General features: G+C 36.5%; 1 protein-coding gene across 1 annotated transcript in view; it reads right to left on the bottom strand.

Moving 5' to 3' along the window:
- Positions 1-23,561, bottom strand: part of TENM4 (teneurin transmembrane protein 4) — a 2,722,049-nt gene that overhangs the window by 1,845,399 nt on the left and 853,089 nt on the right. Inside the window, exon 7 of the mRNA XM_049099077.1 lies at positions 21,597-21,741. The gene's annotated coding sequence lies outside the window, so the exon portion shown is untranslated. The remainder of the gene's footprint in view (positions 1-21,596; positions 21,742-23,561) is intronic.

The following is a 23,561-nucleotide window of genomic DNA, read 5'->3' as shown; positions in this document are numbered from 1 at the left end:
GTGACCTTTGAAAGTGGTTCAACTAGATTCTGGAAATGTGGCCCTACAAATATTTATCTAATTAGAGTTTAATTATTCAGTTATCTCTTGTCTTTCCCATGTGACTGAGCTATTCAAGGAAGAAATATATTTTACCTTTTTTTAATTTAATTTAATTTAATTTAATTTTATTTTATTTTATTATTTTATTTTATTTTATTTATTTTTAGCTGCCTCAACATCTAGCACAGTGTCTGACACTCAGTAGATCCTCATTAATGTTCATTAAACTAACATGAATAATTAGTATTTAATTAAGTATAATGAGTATAACTGAGACTGCTCATTGGCTGACCTCATAGGCCTAGAGGGTAATAAAGCTGATTATTTACCAACATCCCCCCTAGCTAGGGTGGTCCATGAAACACAGTTCAGTGAATAATACATAAGTCAAGTCCATTGAGGAGCTTTGAGGAATCTTCTGTTTAGATGTTAGTAGGTATAGACACAGCTGAGAGTGTCCCTACTTGCCTTCAATAGAGAAACAAGCCTGTTGCTGGGGAAGTTTGCTTCTGAACTTGAGACAATTAGCTAATATGTTATAAATAATGAAGTAGAAAGAAAAAAAGAATCCAGGCCTTTAATGAAACCCCTGTACCAACCCCAGACCTCCTATATCTTGATTTCTTGTTATATTAGAAAAATAAATCCCTGTTAGTTTGAGCCTTTGTTAGTTTGAATATCTATTACTTTCAGCCAAAATCATGCTTGTTTCACTAATCTCAGTGGTAAGATCATCAGTCATGAAATCAACTAGATTTACAACTCTTAAGAGCAACTCCTATCAGAAATCTTAGCTGTCCAGTGATAATGCTAGTTGTCATGAACTAGAAATGCCTTATTCTAGCAGGGTAAAGAATAATTGACAAATTCAATTGTAAGTATTAAAGTTCACAATATGATAATTTGATATATATTGTGAAATGATTAGCACAATCAATTAACACATCTATCAACTCACATTGCTGTGTGGGTTTTTTGTTTGTTTTTTTCAGGTATAAAATACAGTAGTATTAACTATAGTTGTCAGGCTGTACATAGAGATACTTAGAACTCATGGGGCACCTGGCTGGTTTAGTTGATAAAGCATGGGACTTTTGATTTCAATGTTGTGAGTCCAAGCCGCACATGGGGCATCTAGCCTACTTTAAAAATAAATAAATAAATATTAAAAATAAATGGATACTTAGGATTTATCTTCCATCTGAAAATTTGTGCTCCTTGGTGAACATTTCATTGAAGACAGGTAATGAAGAAGAGAAATAAGATTTCTGGTCATCTACTACATTCCAGAGACTCTATTTGGTCCTTGGTATTTGTATACTTATTAAATCTACACAATGACACTCTAAGGTGGTATCATTTATTCATATTAAAGAAAGAACTTGAGCTGAGAAGTCAAGAAATTCATTGAAAGCCGTACATTTAGAAAGCAACAAATGTGCGATTCAGAACAAATTCTGTATTACTCTAAAATTCATATTGATTTCAAAATGGCATGTAATTTTTTTTTAAAGAAGTAAGCTTTTTTTCATTCCTAGATTGTCCATAACCTACTAGACAAGCAAATCAAATAAAATATTCTCTGGGGGGATCCCTGGGTGGCTCAGTGGTTTAGTGCCTGCCTTTGGCCCAGGGCGCGATCCGGGAGTCCCGGGATCGAGTCCCGCATCGGGCTCCTGGCATGGAGCCTGCTTCTCCCTCCTCCTGTGTCTCTGCCTCTCTCTCTCTCTCTCTATGTCTATCATAAATAATAAATAAATGAATATTTTAAAAAATATTCTCTGGGAAGAAAAATTAACAACTTCTCCAGAAATCAGATATTGGTTTCTCAATCCAGGCCACTCAAATCCCAACCATTGAATCTCCCAGATTTGACTGATATCATTAAATAAAGGTTACTGTTTTGTAATAGGAATTTTCTAACATAGATAGTCATCAGGACAAACAAAACATCAACAAATGCTTGATGTACAAAATAAAATATAGAAGGTAGAAAACCTTGTATATCATGTCTCCTTATCATATACAAAGAATGAAAAAAAAATAGTTTTGCCAAGTTCAACTTCAGCACTTATACTCTTCAAATTGATTTATGTCTCCCTCAAATTTATAGACTGAAATGCTAGCTCTTGGAGTGATGGAGTATGTGGAGATGGAGACATTGGGAGATAGTTAAATTTAAATAAAGTCATGAGGGTGAGGTACTTATGAGGGGATTAGTGCCCAAGATGTGAGGACACAGCAAGAAGGCAGCCATCTCCAAGTGAAGAAGACACCTCTCACCAGAAACCAACCATGTTAGAGCCTTAATCTTGGACTTCTAACTTCCAGAACTGTGAGGAAACCAATTTCTGAGGTTTAAGCTCCTCAGTATGGTATTTTGTGGTGGCAGCCAGGACTGATTAAAACAAATCACCTATGATGTTGACAGATATGTCTCTTCTACTTCCCTTTACAGCAAGTAGAGTAGAGGAAGAAGAAATGGAATCATAACATGTATCCTTAACCCTACTATACTCATTTTTAGGAAGTCTTGTTTTGAACCCATGTCCCAAATGGTGATTTTTTAAAAAAGAAAGCAAACCAAACAAAGCACTGTGGATATATTGACTAGGTCAAGCTTTCCCCAGAAGCAATACACATTTTCTGATGTGTGTTTATTGTCACCTTTATCTCCTCACTTCAGCTTGTTAGCAAGTGGTGTACCAGAATTTATCTTTTTGGGGTTCACAGTTTTCATGGTGTTTTCATTCACCAGTAGCTCTGTGTTCCTCTTAGCAATACAGAAGGAAATATCTTTCAATTGTAAAATATATCATGTTTAACTTCCACAAACAAAAGATGGTGGAGGAAAGAATAAAGAGATAAGTCTTTTCATTTTTTAATTCAAAACCCAGCATTTCTGTTTGAAGTTTTGTATAGTTATTTCTTCCAAGGTCTATTCTCTTTCTTTTAAGTTTCCGAAGAAATAAACAGACAAAAAGTGGTTCAACTATAATTAAGGGTTGAAACAATCTTAAGCCTCTGAAAAAATAATACTGGGATACTTACAATTGCTAATTATATTTGGTGTTAAGGGATAATAATTAAAACTCAAATGAATTTTCTTTATAATGGTAAAGATTTCTATGAATGAGAATCTCAACCCTAGAACCCCATCTCCAATATAGTCAGGCAGATACACCCCACCCCTGTTTTATAAATAATTAAAGTAAAGCCACACAAGTTTTTATTTGTCCACACTTAGCACATGATGTGTTCAGGCTACAAACAAGGACTTTGGACTTTAATTCTAATGCTCTTTCCAGTTTACGACATTGTCTAGTAATTGTGGCTTTGCTGACAGAGTGGCAGCAAAATAATTAAAAAACAAACATGTTTTTAGCACCTACACTATGTAGAGGTCCTCTATTAGACCTTATGGGTATAAAAACAAGGGATTAAAATGTTCTGTTGAAAAATATCCAAATACATATGCAGTAAAATTGAAAGAGCTTAACTCTGACTCAGTCCAATACTATTTTTGAACAGAGAATTTGGCACATTTGGTTAGCTCCCAGGGTAGCTCATATTGAATGGAAACATCTCAGGATCAGAAAGAGCCCTAGAAATGATCTTTCTTAAGTATTCATCTAGTATCTGCATGCCCTTCATCAAATATTCATTCTAGTCTCCACTTGAATAGGTTTAGAGACCAAGCTCTCTCTGCTTATTCCATCTCTGGTCAGCTCTGATAGAATCATGTGTGTTCTGCAGTCAGATTGTCTGGAATCATATACTGACTGGCCTGATCAGTATAACTAATTGTGTTACCTGAGGCAAAATTATTTGATCTCTCTCTGCTTCAGTTTCCTCATCAGCGAAATGGAAATAATAATAGTATTTAACTCATAAGTATTGTTTTGTGGATTAAATTATAAAATATATAAATAGCATTCAGAACATTGTGCTATATAATAAGTGCTTGATAATGGAAATACACATCTACAACTATATATAATCTTTACTATAATAAAGTAATAAAGTCTGGCAGTAGCAGTAATAATAGTAGCAGTAATAATAATACTTGTAGCAGTGATCATAGGTTTCTCTCACTATAGTTATAATCCTTGTTGTTGTCAGTTCTACATTACTGGACCTATACAGATTCAGTTTATTTGACAGTTTTTCTAATACATTATACTAGAAGATAGGCTTCCTTCTATTAGAGGCCATTACCACTCTGTCCAAATCATTTTCCTAACATCACAACATGAGTTAGTCTCAATACTAGAATGAGAACCAAACCCTGACTCTCATCTCAGCATTCCTCCCTGCATACCTGGTCTCTTGAACTTTAAACATTGTTCTTTGCTCACTTCTTTCCAGAGCATGAAATCAAATTTCTTCCTGGGTATTGTCTTTAATATTTCCAAAAACTGCAGTTAAAATTAACCTACTTTGTAGCACCATAACACAAATTTGATACTTTCTTCATATTATGAGATCTTTTGATTTAAACCTACAAATATCCATTTCTTAGTGGACCAAGGAAATTTAAAAAACAGTGACTCTATTATTAAACAGTACATGCCAGACTTTTCTATAATTTGGATGACTAGGTAAACTTACTAAATGGAATACTAATGCCATGTTTACATGAGTATACACTGTAGAGCTGTTTTCTTGTTTTGTTTAGTTGTTTTGTGTGAATATGGCAAACTAATGACAATGCTGTCACATAATGTGAGTGGAACCAGGATATCTAATTATCCTTTACATAGCCATAAATAATCAGGACACTTGGCACTGATTGAAAAATAGGAAAGATTTCCATTTTGCAGAGATGCATTTCACTTTGAGGAGATCAGCTCATCTCAGCAAGGAAATATCTCATTTCCATGAACAGCACATGAAACACTCCATACACAAGCTGTGCAGTGCATGTCAACCTCCATGCTCACAAAGACTTGGGTGTCTTGTTCACTGCCATATTCCCTGGAGCTAGAGCAGTAGTCAGCACATGATGGGTAGATCAAGAAAGGAATGTTTAATGAATCAAGAAATGAATGTCAGTTTACAGTTCTCTCCTTTCACAGATCTCTTTTTCTCTCTGGATGTTGTAACTTCTAACCTCAACTTAGCCTCTCAGGTAATGTTTAGTATCCCCTATATTCCTTTATAAAATTTTGCTCTCAGAGTTTTCATTCACAATGAGATAGAAAGGTATAACAGTTCATCACGTGTGTTTTATGATCTAACAATCATTTCTGTTAAAACATAATGATTCGAGGATGAACGAGGACATGCATCATGTTGTCATTCCTTTTTCTTTACATACATTTCCTGTTTTCTTATTTGCACAATATGTTCTGGTCAAACTAAACTTGTGTGAGCTTCTAGAATATGTGATGGTCTCTGTCATCCTTTGGTCTTTGGGTACCCTTAGAAATCTCTTTTCCTCCTCTCTTGTCTTCTACCTTTAAAAGGAAGTCTTCCCTAATAGTCCTCAAATAAATTAGGTGTTTCTTCCTGCACATTTAAGTAATCACCACATTGTAAGTGCCTGGATTTTTCTTTCTGTGTCTCCTCCTGATCTTCCTAAACTCTGTTTCATGAAGAAATTGTGTCTGTCTGTTTCCAAGTTCCTAGAGTATATAAATAACAGCCACTTAGAGGATCCACAAATCAATAGAAGTTGAAATTAGAGTATCAAAAAAAATCAATGTAGTATTCCAGTTTTACAGATGAAGATACCGTAACTTACAGAGAGATGGTGACCTCCTTAAGATCTCAAAGCCAGTTGATAGCAGAACTAGAATAACCACTAAGAGGCCATTATTGCCTGCCTAGTGCTCTTCCTTTCACATCAGATTATCCCTTTCCCAACATAGCTCTATTTTTGCAAGGGCCAAGGACTTACATGGAAATGTTAAAGTTCTAATGGTGGCAAAAGTTTAAGTACCAATCAAAAAGAAGCCACGGGTCTTTCTCGGTGCCCTCCTCCTAAAGTTTATTATATAAGAAGTTTGCCAAAAATCTCTGTTTGTACCTGTAATCTTGAATTTATTTCTATGTATACATTTAAAATATCTTAAGAACCTACTCATCCGGGGCACCTGGGTGGACCAGTTGGTTAAGTGTTAAAGGGTTCAAGTGTTCTAGAGTTGTGAGATCAAGCACCTTCTCTGGTTCGTGGAGCATGGAGCCTCCTTGGGATTTTCTCTCTTCCTCACTCTCTACACCCCCTGCCCCCCATACACCTCTTGACCCCTGCTTGCATGCATGCACACTCACATGCACCTATGTTCTCTCTTCAAAAAAAAGGATCCTACTCATCAAAACTGCACTTAAGAACCTACTACATACCCTTCCTCCTTCTACAAATTTGTCATAAATAATTTAAGTGATATGATGCAACCCAGTAGAAACTGTTTATTATTACCATTTTACAGATGAGAAAACTGAGACTCAGCTGAGAATTTATCCAAGAACACTCATCTATTAAATGGAGGATGGTAGTAAAAGTCCGGGTTTGTCTTTAATGAAGTATATACTTTCATGTGCTTGTTTTGTTACCGTAGAACTGATCTCAGTGTAGGGGCTGAGCTTCATATACTGCTTTGACATTTTAAGAATTATGAGCCAAAAGGATACTACAAAAATTCTTTTGTTATTCCTAAATATTTGCAGGTGTGTATATGTTGTTGGGGAAGGGTAGTTTCAATATAGTACTTATATTTAATTCTTTAATTGGCATTAATTTGTTAATGCCAATTGAAGTTTTCATTCTAGACATCCGTGGACAAGAATGTTACCTACTCAGGCTGCAAAAGACCACACAATTTACCAACAAAAAGGATTTTTTTTTTAAAGATTTTATTTATTTATTCATGAGAGACACAGAGAAAGGCAGAGATATAAGCAGAGGGAGAAGCAGGTTCCCTGGGGAAAGCCCAATGTGGGGGTTTATCCCGGGACTCCGGGATCATGCCCTGAGCCAAAGGCTAATGCTCAACCACCGAGCCACTCAGGCATCCCAACAAATAAAATTCTTTATTCAGTTTTTGTTTTATGGCCTATTATATGAAAATAAAGTGACCCATACCTTGAAACCATGAACATCGTCATTCTTTAATATGATTCTACGTTCACTGCCTTGTATACATAGGCAGGAAAGATGAAATGTCTTAATACAAGGTTAAACTCTCCTCAGAGTGGATATTAGCAGAAGCCCCTAAAATTTTTGAAGACTGAATCAATGTTCTCAAGGATTAAAGCTTTGAGGTAAAGTAAATCCTCTACAGAGTGATAACCAGGACTGCACCCATATGTGTGAACAGAAGATGTTGCCAATACCCACAACATATCTCTCTTTTTCTTAAAGAGATAACAGTGTACTACCTCAACAGTTTAAAAAATTTATTGCTATGCCTTCATCCAACTTCTTGGATGTTATCAGTCTGCTTCTTAAGGATATACCATTCAATATGGTCAGACAGCACAGTCACTTTTATCTTTGCACATACTCAGTGTCCAGAATCATTATACTCTCCATGCCAGACACTTGGCAGGAGACCTAGTTTGAACTCCATGAGAAACAAATTCTAAGATAGGATGTGTGTGCAGGGAGTGTATTGGAGAGTGGCCAACACTTGCAGGTGAGTAAAGAAAGAATAGAACTGAAAGAAGAGTTATATTCTGATGCAATTGAACTGAGGGCCTCATCTCTCTTACGGGGAATGCTGGAATTAGTACTTCGGATTTGTTCCACCTTGAGTCAAATGGTTGAATTTTAACTGGCTCATTGACCAGTCATTAATGCAGCCCCTGGAAGTAGGTGTGGTCTGAGCAAAAAAGCTCTTTTTAGCAGAAGGCAATTTCCAAAGAATTCAATTTACGGTCATCAGCTGCCACCACTCCCAACCCTCAATGGGGAAGGGGAAGAGAGCCTCCATCAAGAAGGGAAGATTTGGGCAGCTCATCACAGCACCTGCCAGAGCAAGTATCAAATATTTATGGTATAAATGAATAAATGTGGGGTGATATGATGCCAGAGTTAAAAAAAAAAAAGCAAAATCAAAGAAGTACAGTTCATGCCTTCAGAATCATTTGGGGGACCACCCCTGCTTTATCCCATAGGCACCAGTAAACAAATACTTTAACCCACTACCAGAAGATAATTTATAGTTTTACAAGTCCTTCTAAAATAGGTTGTTCGGAGGCACCTGGGTGGCTCAGTTGGTTGAGCACCAGACTCTTGATTTTGACTCAGGTCATGATCTCGGAATCATGAGATCTAGCTCCTCATTTTCTGGCTCTGTGCTCAGCAATGAGTCAGCTTGGAATTCTCTCCCTGTCCTTCTTCCTCTGCTCCTCCCCCTGCTCCTGTACATGCATACTCTCTCTCTCTCACACACACACACACACACACACACACACACACTCTCTCTCTCTCTCAAATAAATATTTATAAATGAATGAATGAATGAATGAATGAATAAATAAATAAATAAATAAATTTGATTAAATAGGTTCTCCAAACAAGTAGTGAATGATGTAGATAAAATTAAATTTTGTTATAACCTGCAGTCTATTGATAAATACTTGAGGCAGACAGAATATGACATTTCTCCAGGAACTTCCAAATCTTAATGTTAATGCCTTGCTAGAAAGAAAAATAACCTTAGCTTGACAATAGCTAGGCCTCCAGGATCCTCTGAGTCTTTAGCACATGAAAGTCCTTTTGGAAACTTTCCTTTGTCTTTATCTCCTCCAACTCCAAAGTGATGCTCAGTTACTCCTCACAATCCCAGAGCAGCTCTTTCTGCCCATGGGTCCTGTCCCTGTGCTTTAGGAAAACCACCTCTTTGCACTGAAGGCTTCTCAAGAATTCTTTCTTGGCCATCAGCTCTGAACCTATTTCTACATCAGTGTACAACCAACCAAAACTAAAATCCAAGAAGTTGGAAGAAAGAACTATATATATATGTATATACATATATATATATATCCTTTGTTAAACATTGGAGCAAAATATGCATCTATTTAAGACTAGGTGAAATGTGCTATAGTATCTCCAACTTTTTTGAAACTGTTTCTTTGGTAGGCTCTCATTAACAATCTGAAAATTCCCTTCTGGCCATTTCCAATGTTGTTATCCCAGCTGCACTTTACCCTTCCTGGCTGGGACTACCCACCACCTTCTAAATGGCCTTCTTATTTCTTATACTTATAATCAGGTCCCCCCCCCCCCCCCCGACTTCCACCTCCCAACCATCATCCATCTTGTACCCAGTGTGATCTACTATTCAAAACCAAATCTCTCTTCTACTTAAAACATGATATTACTTTCTTAAAATCCTTTGCACAGCAATCAAAACTGCTTAGGCAGCCTTCTTCTGCTTGACCAAACCTCTTTCCTTTGAGTTAGTTCCCCACATGCACACATTCACGCACTATATTCACACTACGGGGAATATGTCCATTTATTTAACAATTATATATTGTTACATACTATATATTGTATTATATATTGTACTATTAGGAATTTAGAGAATAGTAAATATGACACAGAAATAGACAAAAAGTCTTCCAGGGCAGGCATTTTTTTTCCTGCCTGGAATGCCCTTCTTTCTGAATGACATAAACTTTTATGCATTCCTAGGTTTGGGAGCCAACAGCCAAAAGAATTCTTGAGAACATTTTCAGTGCAAAAAAGCATTTTTATTGAAGCAAGGGACAAGATCCTTTGGCAGAAAGAACTGCCTGTGGGATTGTGAAGAGCAACCAAGTATATACTTTGGAGTTGAGGGAGGTAAAAACAAGGGAAGCTTCCAAAAGGATTTTCATATGCTAAAGAAGACTTATAGGATTCTCCATACCTGGCTATTATCAAGCTAAGGTTGTTTTTCCCTCTAGCAAGGCATTAACATTAAGGTTGGCAGTTCCAGGAGGAATATTATACTCTGCCTGCCTCAACTATTTGTCAATGGGCTGCAAGTTATAAGGAAATTTAATTTTATCTTCATTTCTTTTTGCCTTTGTTCTCCACATTATAACAAACTTTATAAATCTTCCTTTTTAAAAATCTCATCTGCCAGTCACCCAGCCACAATAACTGATTTCTCTTTTCTTGGCCATTATATTCCATGTGTACATGTTCCTGTAATGTACTACATGTAAGAACTTTGAAAAATTTAGAAGTTTTATTATGTACCATATCACACATGTAAGTAATATGTGTTGTGTATATGGTATGTATATGTATATATGTGTACTTAGATGTGTATATATGTGTATATGTATGTGTGTGCATGTGTATTTGAAGCATTAAAATAAACAGCTATGAACTCACAACCATACTTAAAAAAAAAAAAAAAACTAGAACATTACCACTATGGCAATATCTGTATGCTTGTTCCTAGTCTATTTTTTTTTTCATTTTATCCCAAAGATATCACTATCCCAGATTTGTGTTTATAAGCCTCTTGATATTATTTTTTGTTGTAAGTATATGTGTTTTAATTCTTGAGCAATATACCATGTATTTTGCATTAATTTTCAAATTTGAAATTATAATCACATGATGTATAATGATTTGATCATGAAAATTAATAAACTTTAATTAAATATAACACCATGGATGAATTTTAGCAACAAAATATTGAATGAAAAAGCAAGCAGTAACAGACTACATATAGGATGGCACCATTATTATTGCAATCCATTTCATTTTTTTTACATGTATGTCTTCCCACTAGACTATTAGTTCTTTGGGGACAAATTTATTTTATTTATTTATTTTTCCCCCTAGAATAGTTTTATTTATTTATTTATTTATTATTAATTAATTAATTTATTTATTTTTTATTGGAGTTCAATTTGCCAACATATAGCATAACACCCAGTGCTCATCCCGCCAAGTGCCCCCCTCAGTGCCCATCACCCAGTCACCCCAACCCCCCACACCCCCCCAACCCACCTCCCTTTCCACTACCCCTTATTTGTTTCCCAGAGTTAGGTGTCTCTCATGTGAGGACAAATTATTTTAAATTCATCTTGGTAATATTTGTATTTCCTCAACATTTGCCATGGTGTTCAATCCATCAGATGCACTTGATATATATTTATTCAATGTGTTGGACTCATCAATCTATGACCATTCTGGTTTCCAATTATCCTTTGGATTCTGAACTATCTGACATCTCCTGTTTTGATTTGGCTCCTGATTTCAGTCTCCTTTTGAACCTGATATTGCTCTATGTGATATATTTTAACATAACATCTATATCCTTCTCTATGTCTGATTTCAGATTGTTCCTATTTATGGTTTGCTACTCCAGTGGTAGAAACAGCAGATGGAAGAAATCTCTGACCAATCTTCACTTTGAAGTACAGAACTCTTATCTGTTCCACTAATGATGTAAGATGTGCAAAACTAGTTTCATGAATAATTACAGTTTTGAAGAATTACATTGAATCAACATCAATGCTGTGGATTGAAACTCTCCATTCCCAATGCCTCAATCCTCTTAACAATACAAATGGAAATACAATTCTCTTTGGAAGCTGCTTGATATGTACCATGTTTCCAAATCATTCATAGGGTCCTAGAACAGTTCCAGTGCATTGGAAGGAAATATGAAATTCATTACTCCAGCAAGTCACCAAGGATAAGAATTGTTTCCACAGCAGCAGCAGCATCATATATAATCTCCCAGTCTCAGTTTGAGGGCTTCTAAGGACACAGAGCTCACTATGTCAGATGTAGTCCTTCCATTATTGCATGGTTCTAATTGGCCAAAATCTTTCCTTCTATTCATCCAAACTATCATTTTCTACTCCTCTCTCTCTTTCTTTCTTTAATCTGAAAAAGGGAAAGCAATATAAGGAAGACAATGAAGACTTGGAACTTGGCATTTTGTCTGAAATTCTGTTCCACGAGGGAACTTAGCCAATGCCCTTGAAACTCCACAGTCTCAGTTTTCTCATCCATAAATGAATATAAAACACCCAACCAACAATGTGCCTTACAATATACTGGGTCTTCAATGAATGTAAATTTATTTTAAAATAAATCACACAACCCTTCCTTCAGAAATAATGATATTAAACCATGGTCACTTCTGTGATCACTTGTGCTGAGTCTACTTCTGTCCACTACTTTTATCTCCTTATCACTCACTCTACCTAAAGACTAATAGTGTGAAAGGAGGCCACTCTGGCCACAACATTTTTGCTCCTCCTGGGCCAGAGGACTCTTCTATTACAGGAATGCAGGAAAGGAAAGCAGGAGAAAACTGTCTAATGACATATGAAGTACATAGCATTTAAACTAGAAGACATTGTTAAAACCCAGAATGTTGTGTGTCCTAGAGCAAGTCTTTTTGCCCCTCAACCTCTCTTTCTTGATCTGTACAACAGAGATAACAATGCTTACATTTTGTGTCTATTCTGAGGGTTGAATGAGAAAAGTCTATCAAACAGTGCTTAGAAGTCTTCTAGTTAGCTAATAGGGCTCAGGAAATGGTAGTTGTCATTATTATTTGGTACACTGACACTGTTCTCACCATCGGTATATTGAGATAGTATCAGCAGCCTGAAATAACAAATAACTTTTCATTCATTTTTATTATTCAAATTAATTCTCAAGTTCCCATCTGCTAGACAACCACCCCTGTCAGCATATTCATGCCTTAAATTATCCAAGAAACCAAAGGCTTTATAAATTCCAGTAGGGTCAATCCTATTTCTAAATACACCATGGAAGAATAACTGGATAAGCAGAACGGTTTATGATGGGATGCCATTTTGTACCATGAGCGATTTTATTTCTGCTCTTTGCAGTATAAACTTCATGTAGTGAAGAATGCCCTTATTGTTTGACTAGGTCTCTTCTCACTACTGAGAAGACATGAAAGTAACCTCTCAGAATGTTTTCAGGGAGAAAAGGATGCTGCTCCACTCAGGAATATGCTTAACTGGGGTTACCCCTCGTCATCCCATATGTAGACACAAGATCAATTCCTACATAAATTATCTGACCTCTCTAAGACACAGTCCCCACAAAATGGAGACTTGAATTATGCATTCTTTTGGGTCTTTTTCACATTTATCACTTGTTGATTTTGCAACAAACCCTACAGAATATTTCAGGTTAATGACCAAATTGCTATTAGGTTACACACCTGACACTGGCAATTCCAGAATTCAGCTTCTCCATGATTGTAATGGTATCAATAATAATTAACTTCATGGTGCCAAATTTGATGTTGTTACCATTGTAAAGTTTTTTATAACAGAGTATTTATTCCTTTTTCTAACTTTTGGGAATTCTGCCTCCTGTTAGATTAGAAACTGCCAGAAAGAACAACCCTGTCTTATTTAATTTTGTTTACTCAGAAACTAATTTAATTCTAGTTCCATTTCTTCATCCATAAAATGGGGATAAGGATAATAAAAATAATAGTAATAATATAAGGCCTTCTTCACTGAATATTTGTAAAGAAAAATAAGATAAAATATATAAAAGTATCATATAGGGGCACCTGGGTGGATCAGTCAGTTGAACAACCGACTCTTGGTTTGGGATGGGGTTCAAACCAAACCAATCTCAGGGTCATAGGACTGAGCCCTGCACTGGACTTCCCACTCAGTGAGGAGTCTGCTTGGGATTCTCTCTCTTCCTCTCCTCACTCATGTGCACTTTCTCATAAATAAATAAATAAATAAATAAATAAATAAATAAATAAATAAAATCTTTTGAAAAAGTGCTCAATAATTAATATAATTACTTATATTCCAGTTATGTTAGTTTATTTTTTTTTAAACTTTTTTTTTTTAATTTATTTATGATAAGCACACAGTGAGAGAGAGAGAGGCAGAGACACAGACAGAGGGAGAAGCAGGCTCCATACACCGGGAGCCCAACGTGGGATTCGATCCCGGGTCTCCAGGATCGCGCCCTGGGCCAAAGGCAGGCGCCAAACCACTGCGCCACCCAGGGATCCCCCAGTTATGTTAGTTTACAGATGCTCAACTGATCTCCCTTTTAACATTTTTCATTATAAACTCCTGTAGGACAAGGACTAGTTTTTTATCTCTTTGGCATCTGGTATCCAGATATCTAAACCTAATTCCTATTTAGGAAAATATAATTGATAATGCCTGAATATGGATTTCAAGTCATATTAACCTGGTTTCACTTAAATATCAAGAAAAGTTGAACTTCTGATATAAGCAAAACATAGCTGGAAAAATCACAATTTTATAAGTAGCCATGGCTTAAAAACATCTATAATTTTATAAAAGGGGAAGTATTATTGAAATTCTTTATGAAAAGAGCCATCAGTCTAGAATATGTGCAATAATAACAATAATTCCTTTTGTGTATTATATGTAGTTATACTTCTGAGGCTGTTTAATTCTTAATTCCTATGTTTTACAAACAACCAAGTGAGAATCTCATTGGTTAAGGACCTTGCCCAGGTTTACACAATAAATTAGTGACCTAGTTTGGATGTAGCAATCTAGTTCCTTGGACTTACCATAGGGAAATCATACTGAAGAGAAAGGAGGATCATGAATTAATTAAACCATAATTTTCTCTAATATCAAAGATGCATTCTTTTTCATCCTTAATCTCTAACTTGTTTACTTGGGGGTTTTTTTCAATGTATTACCAAATTTTACAAGTTTTTATTTTATGAATTTAGGAACTGTGCCATATTTATGTTTTTATTTCCATTCCTATGTAAGTCTCTGTTATACATGAGACATTCGATCCTTTTTCAATGAACGAAGGAATGCAACATGTGCTCTTTACATGTGCCTTGTCTTTTCTCTCATACAATGGTCCTCATTTTGTATTCCTCTACACACCTTGTTTCCTATGCCATCGTCTCTATTATACAGTCCTGTTAATCCTCCACTCTCCCAGATTTCACTGTATGATTGGAAAATATTTTCGTTGACCCCCAAAGATTCTTTTTTCCCATTAATCAAACTCCTTCTAAAATTCCATTTGCTCTCTCTACTTGGCTACATCCCAAAAGCCAGATAAATACTGACTTTTTCATAAATTCTCCTCAGATTCAATGCCAAGAATCATTTCTCTTCCACCTCTATATTCTCTCAAAACTAGACCTGATATTTGTGGCACTTAGTACATTTTATATCTGCATCCACATTTATATCCTACAACATTTTGGGCCAGTTAATTCTTTAATTCTTTGCTGTGGGGTACTGACTGTACTGTGGATTGGCAGATGTTTAACAATGTCTTTGGCTTTTATTCACTAGATGTTGATAGCACACACTCAGTTGTGACAACCAAAAATACCTCCAGAAATTGCCAGATATCCCATGGAAAAAAAAATCCCTGCCCCCCACATTGAGAACCTATGATTTAAGTCTATATGCATATCCACATTCATATGCAAAGAATAAGACTGATTGACTGATCTTCATCTATGTTAGGTACTAGGCAAAATAGCGTAGGTTATCTATTTTAGTTTTATTGACGATTTTAAGTGGTATTATTGGCACCAATTTAGACATGAGGAAAGCATGGCTCAGAGAGATAAACAACTTAAAACAAAATGCACTGTAGCATGTACATGTGTCTTTGCACCACGTTACCTGACAATTTAGGATGAGCAGGATTCTTGTCGCTTCCACCTTTCTACCTCCGACAGGGTCTATTGTGTGGTAGTTGTAAAATAATAAAAAAATCAGTGAACCAAAAGAATGCTCTCAGACTTACCACATGAGCTACACATTCTCTCTGGGCTTCACATATTCTGGATTTGCATTACTATGAATTGCCTATCTATTCCTTAACCTTGGTATATTTATTTTAAGGATGTAAATTGGATTAAGTTACATTGCTTAAGTGAAGTATTTAATAATATAATTTTGTTAATCTTTCTGTCTATCTTCAAGCTTTGGTATCATAGTACAATGAAAAACACATGAGCTTTCAGAATCAAAATGTTAAATTTAAATTCTCACTTCATGCCTAACCAGCGATGTGGCATTTACTTCAAAAACTAAACATTCCTTGGTTAGTGCAAAGAACATAGAGATGAAAACTGCATTCCTGATTACCTAGAGATTTATACTCTAGTAAAGGGGAACAAAACTTGAAACAAAATTAATTCAAATACAGAGCTATAATGTTAAAAGCATATACAAAGTATAGCGATAGCACAGAGGAAGGAAGCATAAGGATAGGAGGTAAGGATAGGAGAATTTCCAGGAGAGTCAGCAATCATGGTGGGATACACAGAGCCAATACACAAGCATCTTCAACTTCCTTAAGTCTCAATTTCACCATTGAAAATAAGGATAATTATATCTGCTTCACAGGGTTGTTACAACTACTAAATCATCGTGTTGGACAGATGGTAGGTACATGATAAACACTGCCTCCTTTTTATTTCCTTTAAAAGGTAAGGGTCATGTCATCAATCATTTTTTATAGGTCACCTTTTATATGGCCCTAGGAAAATATGAGGAATTTTCATGATTAATTCTTTGTATATAAATCTTCAAATTCTTTGTATATTATTCCCTAAGGAAGATGAGCAAGTTCTACATCCCACTGCAAAATGTTGTACAGATATTTTTATCAGAAAAAAAAAAGAAAAAGAAAAAAGGCATCTTCCAAAAGCCTTCCATGACCTTCTTCCTTTTCTTAAAAAAAAAAAAAAAAAAAGCAAAAACTATACAACCTGAACATTCTCCCATGGTTGCTTTCTGTTCTGCTCAGTGACAGCAAATACCAGAACAGAGCAGAAAACCCTGAAAAGTAAAATCAAATCCCAAGTGCTTTACACATCTTTCTGAGCCTCTATGGAGGATTCTAAAGATTGACTCTTCTGTTATTCAAACTGTTTCACCCACTGCCCTCTGAGAGCTCCAGACTTGGACTGTATTTGGCATCTTTATCCCCTAATGTCCGTTGTCATCAAGATAAGTTTTTATTTCTCTTTGTAAAGTGACAGCAGAGTTCTAGAAAGATGAAGAATCTTTCCCCACTGAGCTTCAAATAACTCACTTCTAAAGCACTTCCATAATTCTCACGGTGGCCATGAGGTTGTGAAGTCTCATTATCTCTGACCTTGGTCTTTCTCAGCATCTATGACCCATGAGAACAAAGGTCAGTTGCTGACATTCTTTCATTCAACCAACATTTACTGAACACTTGCCAGGTGCCAGGTATGGTGCTGGGTTATAGGAATATGTCAAGGATTTATTCACTCTGAAATAACAAGGTGAATATAATCTGGTTTTCTTCATTTCAATAGTCTTGTTTTCTTCCCTTTTTGGAAAGCTGTCAATATAGTGAAAACATATTTAGCAAACTTTATATTAGGCATCTTTGCCGCTCCAACTCTTAGTAAGTCTCTCAATATAATATAAAATTCAGAACAGCTTTAAAATGGGCCCTGGTCTTAATATATAGGAATATCTTGAGCTAAAAGTTCAGTATAGAATAATTTCTATCATTAGTGAAATGATCTTTCTACAGTTTATTGTAGTCAGCTCATCTTAAGAAAAAAAAAATACTGGGGATCCCTGGGTGGCTCAGTGGTTTAGCGCCTGCCTTTGGCCCAGGGCGCCGTCCTGGAGTCCCGGGATCGAGTCCTGCGTGGAGCTCCCGGCATGAAGCCTGCTTCTCCCTCTGCCTGTGTCTCTGCCTCTCTCTCTCTCTCTATGTCTATCATGAATAAATAAATAAAATATTTAGAAAAAAAAAGAAAGGCTTTAAAGAAAAAACATACCTACTTGTGTTGTGAGATGTACCTTATATTTCATGATTAGTAGACATTGTTTGCATTGGCCTTGCAAATTACATTCTTTACGTCTCCAGGTGAATTTATTTTGCAAGGGTATTCAATAGCTCTGTTAGATTTGATCTCAATACACACAAATACAACACAAACAAGAACGCATACACTTTACATCCATCTTTTCCCCTTTACATAGGTCTGAATCAGTAGTGAGTACAGTATGGAATTGAGGGATACTCATTGGCCTAGTTGGCTAGAAAGGTCCCAGCTATTCAATTTGAAAGATTCAGAAAAGTTGAGAGATAAACTTGAGTTTGACATGAGATATCAACCTCTAAGGTGTCAAATGCAAAATATCAGACGATGGCAGTTGGGGACACATGGAATTTGGCCAAGCTATACAGCCAAGAGATCCTGAGGTAATAGCTAGAAAGCAGGAGGCAGGGCCCAGCCTCCTGGGAAAGAGTTGGCAGGGCAAGGTGAGGGTGTCAGGCCCATAGCAGGCAAAGATCATAGTACCAGGATCCCTTTGTCAGTGAGGACTAGAAGCAGAACATGAGGCCCTAATAGCAGCCTGGAAGCACAATCTGGAAGCACAGTCACACCTGGTGATGGACTGATAAGGGCTATGTGCTAGGTTTCTGAAAGTGCCTAGTATCGCTCTTAAACTTGCACATGAGCAATGCACAGACTATATCTAGATGGCAAGTTTTATCAGGAAAGAATCACATATTCTTCTATTAGGCTAGATTCTCAGAGACTCAGGGACCAGTCAGGGCAGAAGCAATGAAGTATGTGTTGCAACAGGATAGAACCAGCATACCTATGGCACATAGTCTATATAGATACACCTACCCTGGTATACAACATACACTCCTTAAATAATGATATGTGAGTAAATATAAGATAAAGTTTGAATTCAGCCTGTGTGGAAATAAATGTAGTCATTCATTTATTCATTCATTCACTCATTTAATAAATATATACTCAGTGCCAACTATGTGACTCTTGCCTTCGGGTATACAGCAGAAAACAAGGCAGAAAAGGTATTTGCTCTCCTGGAACTTACATTTTGTGAGGAGAGAAAGTGATAATCAAGATTCAAATAGGATAATTTCCAAAAACATGCATGCCTTGGAGACAACAAAATATGGTACAGGGATAAGAATTTTGCCTCTATATCTACATAAAGACAATTATGGCTAAATATAGATTAATAGGACATGAAGGGGCCTAGCTCTGCCTTGCAGATATAATGGTATGTCTACCATTTGTTTTCCTTCCTCTAATCACATTTTCTGATTTGACTGTTATATCACATTCTCTTTTTGCAACCTTCTCCCAAAATTTAATGTTATTTAACTAAAACATATAAATAACATTTAGTTTTCTTCAGCAATATATTTGAAACTAGCTGAAAGGGGCAAACAGAAGGGCAGGGTGAACTTTGGGATCTAGGAAGAACACTCTTCTTCAGAGCACTAGATTATCCAATGCCAGCATATGGTTTATGCATAGTCAGTGCTCAATAAAAATTCTCTTTCCTTGTACCAAGAGAATAAGGAAAAATGGCATATTCTCCTCCTGGGTGTACCCATGACTTTTGACTTTACATTATGCACAAATTAGGTCCCAGTATATGTCAAAACTTTAAATCCACAGATTTCTTTGTGAATTCCTTGCACACATCAGTTTAAGCTCAGTATGACCCAGGGATCACTAGAAGTCTCTTGTGTGTATAAGTGAAGAGCCTTTTGAAAGCTGAAATTTGATTTATAGAAAAGGGAATCATTGCCACAACAAACTATTTTTTTATTATTCTAATGAATGAAAGAAGAGATAAGCTCAACCTCTAATTCTTGTTTGGGTGCCCACATTGCTAAGTTATTAATCTCACCATGCCTCTGTCTTCTTGTTTGTAAATAAAGGGATGCCTAATTGCTTTGAGGCTCAAAAGAATTACATGTTCATGTAAACTCACATACTGAAAATATATAACACAGTGCTTGGCACATAGTACACATTTAATAAACATTTTCTTCCTCTTTGAGGAGCTCTGGGTTTAATTTCACACAAGTTACAAACCGAAACCATAAGGATGAAAATAAAGAATATAAAATTTGAAAATGTGTAATTTACTGAAAGCACAAGAACCATTAATTGTCAGTGATGGTTCTCATTAAACTAGCAGCATATGTTGCTATTATAAGGATGTTTGTCATGAGCTCCTGAGAGGTCTATTAACAATAAAATCCTATTATTCCAGATGTTTCACATCCATGTAATACACCCACAATAATTAATTTCATATGGGCTAAATTCATAAATCTAGAAAACTAGAAAGACACGTTATTCACCACAGAAGGCGTCTTACATTCTATTTATAATCAGACTGAAATGCTAAAAAATGCCATTAATTACAGGGAAGCCCACTATCATTTTTCTTTATCTCTAGAATGGACTTTGAATTTTAAAATAATCCATTATGATTCTAAAGGCAGCATCTGAACAAACAAAGAGAAGAAGTTGCTACCACATTTGCTGCTGCAGCCCCAGCCTCTCCTCCTACGAGCATGGCTATCACTGCCTTTCTGCAGCGACCTCCAGCTGGCATAGGCTGAGCCCCCACTTTGGGTCAGGAACTCTATGGGGGGCTTTACATGTGCCATGGCTTATCTTCTCAAAATCTCTGTTAGTGAGATAACTGCCTCATTTCATGAAATCTTCCCTTTATAGATGATAAATCCCCAAAGAAGTGAAATAACTGATCCAAGGCCACAGCTCCTCAGTAGTAGAGCTAAGATTTGAACTCAGAACTTTTACACCATAATCTGGTTTATTTTCACATTATCAGGTGGCCTAATCCACAGCACCAATAAAAACTTTCATTTATTCTTTGCCTGACTTAACCTGTGAGATAGCCTGAGATATGGAAAGATAGAAAGGGGACTCTCCAACAGAGAGTCTGAAGGGAAACTACTGCAACTACCACTCAGTGCCATAGTTCCCTTCACAGAGGGCTGGACCAAGAATTAAACCCCACATTCAGTAAACCCTATACCTCTTGAAAGCAGAAACACATCTTTTCTTAGCACCTGTCATTCAGTCTGGTACATAAAATCAATGTTTATGGAATGACTATTTATCATACGGCTGGAGATCATGCAAATTTGGGTCACAGAAGGAGAATAATTCAACAGGTGAGATTTTAAGTTTATGGCATTGAGGATTAACCATGGATCAAGAGAGCCTGGAAGAAATAATTTATTGCTTTCAAACTTGAGACTGGAACTGCTAGAACAGCAATTGTATCACAGAAAAAAATAGCTATGTTAGTAGTTAATATTTGTTGAGAAATAGCTATGTGTCAATCACTATACTAAGATTTTTGAATCCTCATAAGAACGTTATGAGATAGATGCTCTTATTGTTATACCTGGGCACAGAGAACTTAAATAAGAAAGATCACACAATAAGATATAGAGCCAGGATTCAATAGCAGAAGTCTGGCCCCAGAGCCTGCTCACCACCACTATACTACATGCCTCTTGTGAATTCAAGCTACACTAATGGGATACCATGGAAGTGGGGATTCTCTTATCTGTTTATAGTTTGTCTATTAGATACTCTTGCAAGAGAAATTTAGCTAGACAGCTGAACTGTCTGTCTGGCCATAGGAATCAGGAAACATCAAAAGGAAAAAAGATAGCCTCCAAGAATCTGGAGAAGCTGGATACCACATAACACAGCGCTAGAACATTTGACATATGCTCTTACCTTTCATCTTCACTGGAACTGTGGCTGGTGGCAGTCTGGTGTTCAGAACTTTGACTTTCAAGTCAAAGAGAGCTGAGTTCAAGTCCAGCTCTGATATCTCTTAGTGGTGTGACCTGCGCTGGTTCATGACCTTCCAATCCCTCATCTGTAAAAGGTATGCAATTATAATACCTCTAATATATTAGAGGACACTGGAAAACTTAAGCAAGATAATACAAGTAGATTATTAGTATAATTCTTGGAATATGCTTAAATGTTCATATAGATATTGTCTATCATTAGTCGTCCTCTTTTTACATATGAGAAATCAGAGGATTTGAGGGATGTATAAATAAATGATGATAGAGAAAAACCACAGATGTTGATGAAGAAATCTCTTCTCTGTTCTATCTCCAAGTAGTGGCAACAAAGAGGAAACTTATATTCATTCAGTAGCTTCTGAGAAATGGCCATTTTGGGCAGCCCGGGTGGCTCAGCGGCTTAGCGCCGCCTTCAGCCCAGGGCCTGATCCTGGAGACCCGGGATCGAGTCCCACGTTGGGCTCCCTGCATGGAGCCTGCTTCTCCCTCTGCCTGTGTCTCTGCTTCTCATGAATAAATAAATTTTAAAAATCTTAAAAAAAAAAAGAAATGGCCATTTTTACATTCTACAAAGTCTGTTGGGTCCTGTGTCCAGTGCTAGCTCCAATCCACAGATGTTCTGGGTGAGTTAGTTCTCTGTTCCATTCCACAGATAAGGAATGTCCAAAGTGGAAGTAATCTATTCCTCTCAACCTCATGTGATATAAAAGACAGTGAAATGAAAACAAATAATCAAGGAATCCATTTTCTTTCTGTTTTCAGGTTTATAATATTTTGCCAGAGATGACTTCTAGTAACTACTACCATTATATTTGTTTGCATGAATTTACAAGTTGCAAAGTCTTCCTGCATATATCTCCTGTTAAGTTGCTGGGATGTTGGCATCTCTTTCCCATGATTTGGAAACTGAGGCTTGAAACATTTGAATGCATCGACCCAAGTCATATGAACAACAAGAAGAATTTCATCAAATCTCATCTCTTGCTTAAAACCTACCATGGCTTCTCACTGCTCTCAAAATAAAATCTGAATTCCTTTCTTTGACTGCTATATAACCTTGCTGCTGCCAACTTGCCTAACCTCACCTCAGGCCACTCTTCCTTTTGCTTATAATGCTCCCACAACATGAGATTTCCTTCAAAGGAAGGAGATTCTCAGCTCTTTCTTGCCTTGGGCCCTACCTATGGTCTGAGGACACAGAGGCATCCAACTGGCAGAATTTTGGGCAGAACACACCTGAGATGTATAGGAGGCAGTGGGACACGGGTTTCATGTAGAAATTCTAGAGAGTTCTGCTCTGGAATGCTACTGAGGCTCCTTTATATCCCATACATGGAGTTATTGAAGAGAAATTCTGTTTGAAAATTATGGTCCAAAGACCTGGAGGAGACAACTAACATTATTGAGTTCTTGATGTGTGATATCTTCTTAACTTTACATGTGAGTTACATTAGAGGGGAATAGAGTTCATGAGATAAAAATAACTTGTCCAAAGATACACAGTTTCTAAGAGGCAAGTTGGTATTTAAACTCATTTATTGAATTCTACTACATACGACATTTCCCCTCTAAAAGGATGCCTTGATGCTACATTATCAGGATTACTTTACTAGGGCTATTTTAATTTCCTTACTAAGGACTCGAATGGTTCAAGACAGAAAAATGGAGCTAAGCATAAAGGGGGAGTTAGCTGGCCCTGTGTCTGGGGAACACAGCTAGCAGGACTGGGAGACAGGGAAGCCTCAAAAGGAACAGAATTTAGATACACCTTATTTGTAAGATAAAATTATGGAAAAAATCGTGTTTGAATCACATGGTATATTTCTACTAGTTTTAACATATTATGAATTAACAAGAGACATTTAATAAAAGCTTCACCCATCTT

Source organism: Canis lupus, chromosome 21, assembly GCF_003254725.2.
Source record: "Canis lupus dingo isolate Sandy chromosome 21, ASM325472v2, whole genome shotgun sequence".
Classification (NCBI taxonomy): domain Eukaryota; kingdom Metazoa; phylum Chordata; class Mammalia; order Carnivora; family Canidae; genus Canis; species Canis lupus.
This window is presented reverse-complemented; position numbering and strand designations above follow the sequence as displayed.